The sequence below is a fragment of the Solanum lycopersicum genome, chromosome 11, assembly GCF_036512215.1.
Source record: "Solanum lycopersicum chromosome 11, SLM_r2.1".
Classification (NCBI taxonomy): domain Eukaryota; kingdom Viridiplantae; phylum Streptophyta; class Magnoliopsida; order Solanales; family Solanaceae; genus Solanum; species Solanum lycopersicum.
In genome coordinates, this window is record NC_090810.1 from 28,565,500 (window position 1) to 28,576,901 (window position 11,402).

The following is an 11,402-nucleotide window of genomic DNA, read 5'->3' on the forward strand; positions in this document are numbered from 1 at the left end:
CGACATGATAATAAAGAAGAGGATGAATCTTGAACCATGTTAATATAGTCAATTTCAAAGAACCTTCTTCCCAAATGAGTATGGTGTGGAGGCTTGAGTCCTCATGAGTGTGCTTGGTGTTGTTTTCAATGATTCTTGTACTTGTTCTTTTCACCAATTAAGTGGTGTAGTTGATTTTATATTATTATTCGATATATATTGCTTTCTATTTTGAGTTGGCCGATGATACCTACTCAGTACGTGTTCCTTGACCGACCCCTACTTATATTTTTCTCTTTGTTAATTGTGGAGAGCAGCAAACGACTTCGATTTGTCCGCAACTCTAGCTAGTCTCCAGCATATCAGATTTCAGGGTGAGCTATTATTCTTAGCTCGGACTGGAGTCTCTCTTTTATGTCTTGATGTCTTCAAGTTCAGACATGGACCATCTGTTTTACTTATTTTAGCTTCTTAAGTACTCTTAGATTTAGAAATTTTGGGGATAGATTTTCTTGGTGTGATGACTTCCAGATTTTGGGGATGATAGTTGATAAATTTATGGAGCTTATTTACTGGTTATATTAATAAGATTTTGAGTCTTCCGCATTATATTTGTTTCATTATGGTTGAACTTTTGGGGTTTAGATTTGTTGGGTCGCTCACATAGTAGAATAAGTGTGGGTGCCACTCGCGGCTCGTTTTGGGTCGTGACATCTAATTAGTCTAGTTTTAGCTTAACTCCAACAATATATTCACCAGCTAAACTACGTTATATATTTTAACTTATTTGAAAACTTAAAAACATGATAAGTCTAATTAATTTAGTTTTAACTTCATTCCAACAATATATTCGCCAACTAAATCACATTATATATTTTTTTTACTTTTTGAAGAATTTAAAAATGTTTTAAGTCTAATTTGTTTAGTTTGAATTTAATACCAACACTATATTGAAAGCTAAATGACATTACATATTTTAACTTATTTGAAGACTTTAACAACTTTCTAAGTCTAAATAGTTTAGTTTTAACTTAATGCCAACTCTAAATTCTATAAGTAAACCACATTATATAATTTAATTTATTTGAATAATTAAAAAAAATTAAGTCTAATTTGTTTAGTTTTAACATAATTTCAGCATTATATTCACTAACTAAATCACATTACATATTATAACTTATTTGAAGAACTTAATAACTTTAAGTCTAATTAGTTTGGTTTCAATTAAATTTCAACACTATGTTAACTAACTAAACCACATTATATAATTTAACTTATCAAACCAGATTTAAAACATTATAACTTAAATTACTTTAGTTTAACTTAATTCCAACACTATATTCACCAACTAAACTACATTATATATTTTAACTTATTTGAAGAACTTAACTACTTTTTAAGTATAATTTGTTTAGTTTTGATAATAAAGCAAACATTATATGCTCAAACTAAATCACGTTACATATTTTAACTTATTTGAAGATCTTAACAACTTTCTAAGTCTAATTAGTTTCATTTTAACTTAATGCAACACTATATAAACCAAATAAACCACAATATATAAATTAATTTATTAGAACAACTTAACAACTTTATAAGCCTAATTTGATCAGTTTAAATTTAATTTGAACACTATATTCACCAACTAATCCATATTATATATACATATATATATATATATATATATATATATTAACTTATTTGAAGAACTTAACAACTTTATAAATCTAATTAGTTTAGTTTAAACATAATTCCAACAATATATTCACCGACTAATTAACATTATATATTTTAACTTATTTGAAGAACTTAAAATTTTTTTAAGTCTATTTAGTTTAGCTTAACTTAATTCTAACAGTATCTTCACTAACTTAATCACATAACATATTCTAAGTTATTTGAAGAAATTAACAACTCTTTAAGTCTTATTTGTTTTTTTTATCTTAATTAGTACACTATATTCCCCAACTAAACCACATTATATTTAACTTGTTTGAAGAACATAAGAATTTATAAGAGCAAATAGTTTAGTTTTAACCTAATTCTATGTCACGATCCAAAATGATTCGTGAGTGGCACACACACTTACCTCCTTAGGTGGGCTAACCAACACATCTAAACCACAACATATACCAATAGTTCAACTTTAAATGATATAAATAATGCGGAAACTCCAAAAGATACTAACCACCAATTAAATTTCTAAAGTTTAATACTTATCATCCCAAAATCTGATAGTCATCACATCAAGGACATCTATTTCCAAATTACCAAGTCTAAGAGTGTTTAAGAAACAAAAATAAGCAAAAAAGATGGTCCATGTCCGAAATTCAAAGACATCAACATGTGAATTAGAGAATCCAGCACGAGCTAGAATTAATAACTCACCCTGAACTCTGATGTGCTGGAGACTTGCTAGAGCTGAGGGAGAATCGAAGTCGATGGTACACTTGCTGCACTCCACAAAAGAAAAGAGAAGAAAATACAACTAGGGGTCAGTAAAAGGAACACGTACTGAGTACGTATCATTGGCCAATTCAAAATAGAAACCAATATATATTGGATAATAACATAAAATCAACTACAATACTTAATAGGTGACAAGCAACAAACACATGAACCATTGAAAACAACACCATAATAGGTAATCCATTAATCATAGCATCAAGCACACCTATGAGGACTCATGCCTCCACACCATACCCATTTGGAAAACAGCTTCATTGAGAATAAGTACATTTAGTTACTTCAAGATACCCTCTTTAATGTTATTGTGTCGGAACGTGACACATCGATCCCATATATCGTGTCGGAACGTGACACTCCGATACAATAATATCGTGTCGGAACGTGACATTCCTATCCAATTATCTCATTACTTTATTTCATCAAGCCTTCTTTATTCAAGGCGTCATTTTAATAGAGAGGGTTTAAGATTAGAAATTCAACAGGCTCATAATTTTAGGCCAACCACAAACCACTAAATCAAAACATACTACCATACAATCAAGTACATAGGAGACTTTAGAATATCACTCAATACATATCGATCACTATTTAGAGTTCATCTATCACATAGAAGTACACCATAACCTACCTCCACAAAAGAATCGAAGTGAAGAAACTAGTCCTCCAATGCCTTTCCTTTCCTTATTGCCTCCGAACTTCTCCAATCTAGCAAGTATATGTTAACTTGTAAGCCAACGAGTCTATAAACACTCACTTTTATTTTATCTCTAGCCTAGACCCAAAAACTCATCTAATTCTATTACCAATTTACTAAAGGGCAAACCTAGGGGTAAATCTTAGTTCCTCCAATTAGCATAACTTAATAGCGTTCAATAATATACTATACTTAATATATAATAAACTATCTCAATATACTAAAAATCAATTTGTAAAAAGAAAACATATATTAGCATTGAGGATTAAAGTCACTGGTTTTCAAAAATTAGTGCTTACTCTAACATAACTGCATAGTATACTATAAACAAACTTTATAACCTTATTAGTCAATCATTACCTTAATAATTATGTCATCATTATCATTTAATTTAGAATCCCCCACTTACATACAATAACAACTTTCCTTCTCCTTCTAGTTAGTATAATACAGATACGATTTTTCTCAATTTTCTTTCTCAATTGAAACAATAAAACAATGACAATATAATATTGACTTGTACTCACTGGTTAACCATTTATATGTATGAATATATGATCGGTATCTTGGATGAGTATTTTTACCGAAAAGGTTAGCCGCTCCAATTTCCTTTCGTTCAACGCCACTCTATATTGTTCTCCTCTTCTCCTCTCATTTTTTTTACAAATTATTATCACTCTAATTATTATATATTAATTATAAAAAGTAGTAAAAATGACCCACTATTTATTTTAATATTATTTTCTTCATCACTAACTAAATAAATTAGTAAAACTACCCCATTAATTTCATAAGTATAATTATGAATAGCCCAAACCACCCATTTAAAATCTGTCCAAAAATATTTATGAAATAAAAATCTCCAGTACTTAAAACGACCAAAAGAGTCGTTACATTCTAACACTTTATTCACCAACTAAATTACATTATACATTTTAACTTATTTGAGGAATTCAACAACGTTACGAATCTAATTAGTTTAACTTTAAATTAATTTCAACACTATATTCGCCTACTAAATCACATTATATATTTTAACTTATTGGAAGAATTTAACAACTTTATAAGCCTAATTAGTTTAGTGTTTACTTAATTCAAACACTATATTGACCAACTAAATCACATTCTATATTTTAACTTATTTTAAGAACTTTACAACTTTATAAGTCTAAATAGTTTATTTTTAACTTTGTTCAAAGACTATATGCACCAACTAAATCACATTACATATTTTAACTGTTTTGAAGAACATAACAACTTTTTATGTTTAATTTGTGTAGTCTTTACTTAATTCCAACACTATATTCACCAACTAAATCATATTACATATTTTAACTTATTTGAAGACCCTAACATTTTTTTAAGTGTAATTAGTTTAGTTTGAACTTAATGAAACACTATATTCACCAACTAAACCACATTATGTTCTGTAACCTTTTTGAAGAACTTAACAACTTTATAAGTGTAATTAGTATAGTTTGAACTTATTTTAACTTTATATTAACTAACTAAATAACACTATATATTTTTTAAGTTATTTGAAGAATTTAACAACTTTATAAGTCTAATTAGTTTAATTTTAACTAATTTGAATAATTTAATGTAACAACCCAATTCATTGTATTGAGTACTAGAACTTTTTATTTCATAAGGACTCCTTCGATAGATTCTAAATGAATTTTTTTGGACTATTCATAATTATATTTATAAGATTAGTAGGGTAGTTTTAATAATTAATTTAGTTGGTGGTTAAATAAATAACATTATAATTTATAGTAGGTTACTTTCACACATTTATAATTATCCATTAATAATCAGGGTTCCTATCTTCAGGCATAAACTCAAAAGGAACTTAACGATGGCGACACGATTCGGAAGAGGTGGACGAGCTCCCCTGGTAGAAACTTCAATACTTGAATTTGTGTATTGCTAATATGTTAGAATGAAAATATTATTTTAATATTAAGTATTAAATTAGTTAATTGTGTTTAATCCCTATAATAGTGTAGGACAACAACTAGTTGTTTATATGTTGATTGTTTGTTTGGGCGAGAATGCATTATATTGTTATTTTATTTTATAGGAATTACAGGTGGGTACATATATTGTTACAATTGAAACGTGGGACGATATTAAAAGTGATTGGTTAAAGGGGAATTATTTAATGATTATAGTAATTGAAATTATTATTAAAAAATAAGTGGACTAAAGGTGAAAAATTTATAAAATTGAATTGTCAATGTTATTTTCGTGATTCTGAATGTATTTCATTGGTTTTGGTGTGATATTGATTTCCTCTGGTTAGTTTATTTGACAATTTCATGTGTTGGCTTCCAGGATATCATGACAGTTGTAGCTTTACCACCTTATAAATAAAAATTTGATATATTGAATTAAATATAAGGTGTAGTACATGGAAGTTATACAAATAGAGACTTACCCTTAGATTTGAACTTTAGGAAATTGATTATAGAATTAGAAGATTTTTTGGTCTAAGATAGACATATTACAATATGAGTATTTATAGATTTATTAACTTACAAACTATGCATATAAACTTGATAGATGGGAAAGGTTTGAAAGCATTGAAAAAACTAAAAGCCTTGGAGAAGTAGTTGGTTTACTTCAGTTCTTCGATAGACTTAGGTTATGGTTTATGCTCTTTGATAGTGAACTCTAAATAATGACTGATATGCATTGAATGATATTGTGAAGTTTTCTATGTACTTGATTGTGTGATTGTGTTGCTTGGTCGTGTATTGTCACGACCCAAAAATGGCTGTGATGGCACTCGTCTTATCCCACCAAGGCAAGTCAGCCTAAAACCCAATATCTAACAAAGTGCGAAAGTAAATGACAATCCAACAACAATTCCTATTATGAAACAAAGTCGTATTAATCCAATCCCCAAAATCAGGTTGTCACGTGCACAAGCCTCTAATGTAAATATTAGAATTGAAATAAAATAGAACTCTAAAATGAATTTGTGTTTAAGTAAAAACAAAGTCATAAACAGGTGTAGGAATGTTCGCTGAGATGAAAAGCAACTACTCACAATCCTCCACAAGATGCCTCGGAAACGAAGAGAATGGAAGGAATCATAAAAATTTGGGCTCGTAACCTACAAAAATTTGTAGAAGCAAGGGGTTAGTACCAAACCACGCGGTACCCAACAAGAAAACGTCTAAACACAAGTTAAGTGAACAGTAAATCGGTACTTCTTACGCCCTATGTAAACCTACACGCTATAGCCTAACAGTTTACCAAACACACAACTCTATAACCACACTCTATCAGATTACACATTCTTAATAACAACTCAATATTCAACAGTCACAAGCTTCACAGAGAAACAAACACAAGATCAACAAAACACGTGTTCAAGTTCATCAATAATAAAATGTGCAATGCCATGAGATGCAATGTAAAATATCGTGATGTGTGTCTTTCCTAACGATATACACCCGCTGTCTCTCAATCCGGAACCCATGAGGGACATATCTGTCCATGCATCTGTCGCGGTGCTCGACACGACCCCCGATAATAGTAACTTTCGCAGCGCACGATACGTCTCTCGAAATATAATACCATGGCGGCGTGCGATACGATCCTCGAAATAGTACATCTTCTCATCACTTAACTCTTATCACAATCATGTCTCAGATACAATGCAATTGACATGCTCAAATTAGAAACGAGGAGATAACCATTTTGATAACAAAGCACAATTTACAGCAAGGAATACAACAATAACAAATAAGCAACAAGTCTCCAAGTCACTCTCAATACCACTAAAGAAAATACACGAATTTCATAAGCTTAACAAGGGTTTAGAAATCTATTTTGCCTTAACCACTTGAATAATCGCTCTGGACTTGAGCCTTTCCTTTCCGTTGTGCTTCCAAATCAATGCAATCTATGCAAGTATATATATTCACAATAAGGTTTCAGAACTAACAACACTCACACTTTTGTGTGCTTAATCTTTACCTAAAAATTCACCCCAAATTTATAATCAAGTTAGTACTTCTTGGAGCCAACTAACATTTCAACTACTATATTTTTCATGTTCCAAGTCTACGGTTAAGTTCCTCTTTTTTTTTTCAATACCAACTCTAATAATTCACCAACAATTAAATATCTATGATAGTATAACAAACTTAAATTATTATATGCTAACAATAGTAAGGATATTTCTATAAATTTATTCTCCAATACTTTCATCTAGTCAAAGGCTTAATCAGTAGAGGTCACTATCCTGATACATTCTCCACTGTACAAAATACAAATTTTTACATATATTTTCCTTTCCAATCACTTCCAACAACCCAATTTAATAATATCTTATTTTATTATGTGAACAAGAAGAAAAAAAAGAAAATATTAAAATTGATGATTTTACGAAATGGAAAAAATAATAATTTGCAGATTTAATAATCCGCATCCAAATTTTCCAAATATATAATATTAGATCATATCTTGGCAATCATTGCCAATAATTGGGTTATTATTATTATTTTAATTTTTTTTCTTTTTACAACCATAAAAAATATTATAAAATAATTAAAATTTTAAAGGTTGGTAAATTCTCTTTCTTCCTACCATACATTCTTATATATATACGTATGTGTGCAACAATTAAGGAAGCCATGAGCAATTAATGCAGGGAGAAGAAATTATCTGGAGAAGTTCGTAGCCGCAATGACGAAAACCCTTCGCCCTTTTCTTATTATCCTTTTTATTATTTTTTTCCTAAATTAATTATGTACTAAAAGTGATAAATTTTACTCAAATATTTTGATATATGAGGGACAAATGGTATCAGAGCCCCATGTTCATAGGGCTCACGTGTATACAAGCCGAGTCAATGGAGAGTCTCAAGGATCAGTACGGAGAAGTTTGTACTCATCTAAGAGTCTATAAAGATTACTAGGAAACTTCCTTTTGTTCATTCTTTCTCATCGTGCGTAGTTTTGTGATTGGTCTTAAATCCCGAGACCGTGGAATGTATAATCTTAAACCATCTCTATTTAAGTAATGCCTTGAATAAAGAAGGCTCGATGAAATATTATTAACGAATGAAAAAGTGGTGATATTAAATGATAAATTAATGGTATGATTGGATCGGAGTGTCACATTCTGACACGATATTCTTTTGTCACGACCCAAAATGAGCCGCGAGTGGCGCCCACACTTATCCTCCTATGTGAGCGAACCAACAAATCTTAACCCCAACATTTACCGGTACATCAATTATAATGAACAAAACATAATGCGGAAAACCCAACACTCGTTAACAAAATCAATTAAATAGACTTCTAAAATTTAATACTTATTATTCCAAAAATCTTGAAGTCATCACATCAAGAACATCTATCCTCAAATTTCTAAATATAAGAGTATTAAGAAGCTCAAATAAGTAAAAAGATGGTCCATGTCCGAACTTCAAGATATCAAGACGTGAAGGAGAAAATCCAGTCCGAGCTAGGAATAATAGCTCACCCTGAAATCTGATGTGCTTGAAAATGGCTAGAGTTGAGGACGAGTCGAAGTCGATGACACGCTTGCTGCACATTACAAATAAAAAGGAGAAAATTACAAGTAGGGGGTCAATAAAAGGAACATGTACTGAGTAGGTATCATCGGCCAACTCAAAATATAAAGCAATATATACTGAATAATAATATAAAATTAACCATAACACTTAACAGCTTCCAATAAACAAGTACAATAACCATTGGCAACAACACCAAGCATACCCTTGAGGACTCAAGCCTCCACACCATACTAATTTGGGAAAACAGGTTCTTCGAATTTGAGTATATTAACATAATTCAAGATTACATCTCTTTATTAATATCGTGTCGGAACTGGACACTCTGATCCTCTAATACTACCGTGTCGGAACGTGACACTCTGATCCCCTAATACTATGTGTCGGAATGTGACACTCCGATCCAATATTACCGTGCCGGATCGTGACACTCCGATCCCCTAATACTACGTGTCGGAACGTGACACTCCGATCCCCTAATACTACATGTCGGAACGTTACACTCCGCTCCATCTATCTCATTATTTTATTTCATCAAGTCTTCCTTATTCAAGGAAAAATCTTAATGGAGAGGAATTAAGATTTAAGAAATTAACAGTCTCATCATTCTAACCCACACATTTATACAATCACATCATACAAACACATAATCAAGCATATAGAAGACCTTACAATACCACCCAATACATATCAATCGCTATTTAGAGTTTATCTATCACATAGAAATAAACCATAACCTACCTCCACCGAAGAATCGTGATCAAGCAAGCTACTTCCCAATGCCGTTGCTTTCCTCTTCGTTCTCTCTCTCTCTCGCTCGTTCTCCCCTCTTTCTGTTCTTCGTATTTTTCTTCTCCAAATTCTTTTCTTTTACCCTAGTTATCATATAATACATTATGATAAAAGTAACCTACTATTTATTTCAAGGTTATCCCCTTTAACCCCCAAGTAAATAAATTACCAAACTTACTCCACTAATTTCATAAGGTTTGTCATGAATAGTCTAAAACACCCCTCTAAAACTTTTAGCGAAAGTCTGCCCTAGTCGGGATCACGAAGCTCGTGACGGTCCCTCATCTCTATGACGGGCCGCCCTGCATGTCCGTTACAAAGTCCAGAGAGTTAAATTCAGTAATGAAATTTGTGACGGTCCGTTGTATCTACGACGGTCCGTGCTGCAGTTCCGTCGTGAAGTTTAGAGAGTTGATCCCAGTACCCAGATTTTTGAGTTTAAGTGTTTTGGAACGGAGACCCTCGACGGACCGTTTTGCCTATGACGGTTCGTCCTACCTGTCGTCGAGGGTAATGAGGAGAGCAGCAGTGGAAATTTCACAAGTATGGGACGACGGAGTCCATCACGGTCCGTCGTGGACATGACGGTCCATCGCGTGACCCACCGACCCAGTAAGTTTTTATCAAAGTAATTCTACTGCTCGAACCGACTAAACAGGTTGTTACAATAGATACCAATTTACCCATCGTTCGTCCTCGAACGATCACTAGAAGAAAAACAAGGGCAAGAAAGATTACCTGAATCTGTAAAAAGATGTGGATATCTTTCTTGCATATTAGCCTCATTCTCCAGAGTGGACTCTTCAACCGGCCGATTCTTCCACTGAACCTTGATGGATGCAATCTCCTTTGATCTCAACTTGCGGACTTCTCTATCTAAAATAGCAACATGCTCCTCCTCATAAGACAAATTCTCATCAAGAAGAACTGAATCCCAACGAATAATGTAGTTTCCATCCCCATTGTATCTTTTCAGCATAGACACATGAAATACCGGGTGAACTCCTGAGAGTCCTGGAGGAAATGCCAATTCATAAGACACCTCCCCCACGCGCTTCAAAACTTCAAATGGACCAATATACCTCGGACTAAGCTTACCTCGCTTACTAAACTGCATCACCCCTTTCATGGGTGAGACTTTCAGCAAGACTTGTTCACCCTCCATAAAATCCAAGTCCCTAACCTTTGGATCTTCATATTCTTTCTACCTTCTTTGAGCCTCTAAAAGATTTTCTTGAATATATTTCGCCTTCTCTAATGAATCCCTCAAAAGATCAGTACCCCATGGTCTCACCACAAATGCATCTCATGATCAATACCTGAGTTATAGCTATTATTGTATCAAAACACTGCTAAGGGTAAGAAGTTATCCCAATGACCACCAAATTCTATCACACATGCATGAAGCATATCTTCCAACACCTGAATCGTTCGCTCGCACTGCCCATCGGTCTGAGGGTGAAATGCAGTACTAAGATCCAACCTAGTACCTAATTAAGCATGCAATGTTCTCCAAAATTTAGAAGTAAATTGCGTACCTCTATCTGATATGATGAAGGGTGGAACTCCATGCAATCGAACAATTTCTGAGATATAGAGCTTGACTAACTTCTCTGCATTGTAGGTCACCTTGACCGAAACGAAGTGAGCAGACTTAGTTAATCTGTCAACAATTACCCAAATAGAATCTAACTTATCCAATGTCTTTGGGAGACCAACCACAAAATCCATTGCAATTCTTTCCCATTTCCATTAAGGAATGGGCATTTTCTGATGTGTTCCTCTGGGCCTCTGGTGTTCATACTTTACCTGTTGACAATTCTTGCATTGGGCAACAAAATCGCAATGTCACGCTTCATCCTACCCCACCAAAAATGTTGCTTTAGGTCACGATACATCTTGGTCGCACCAGCA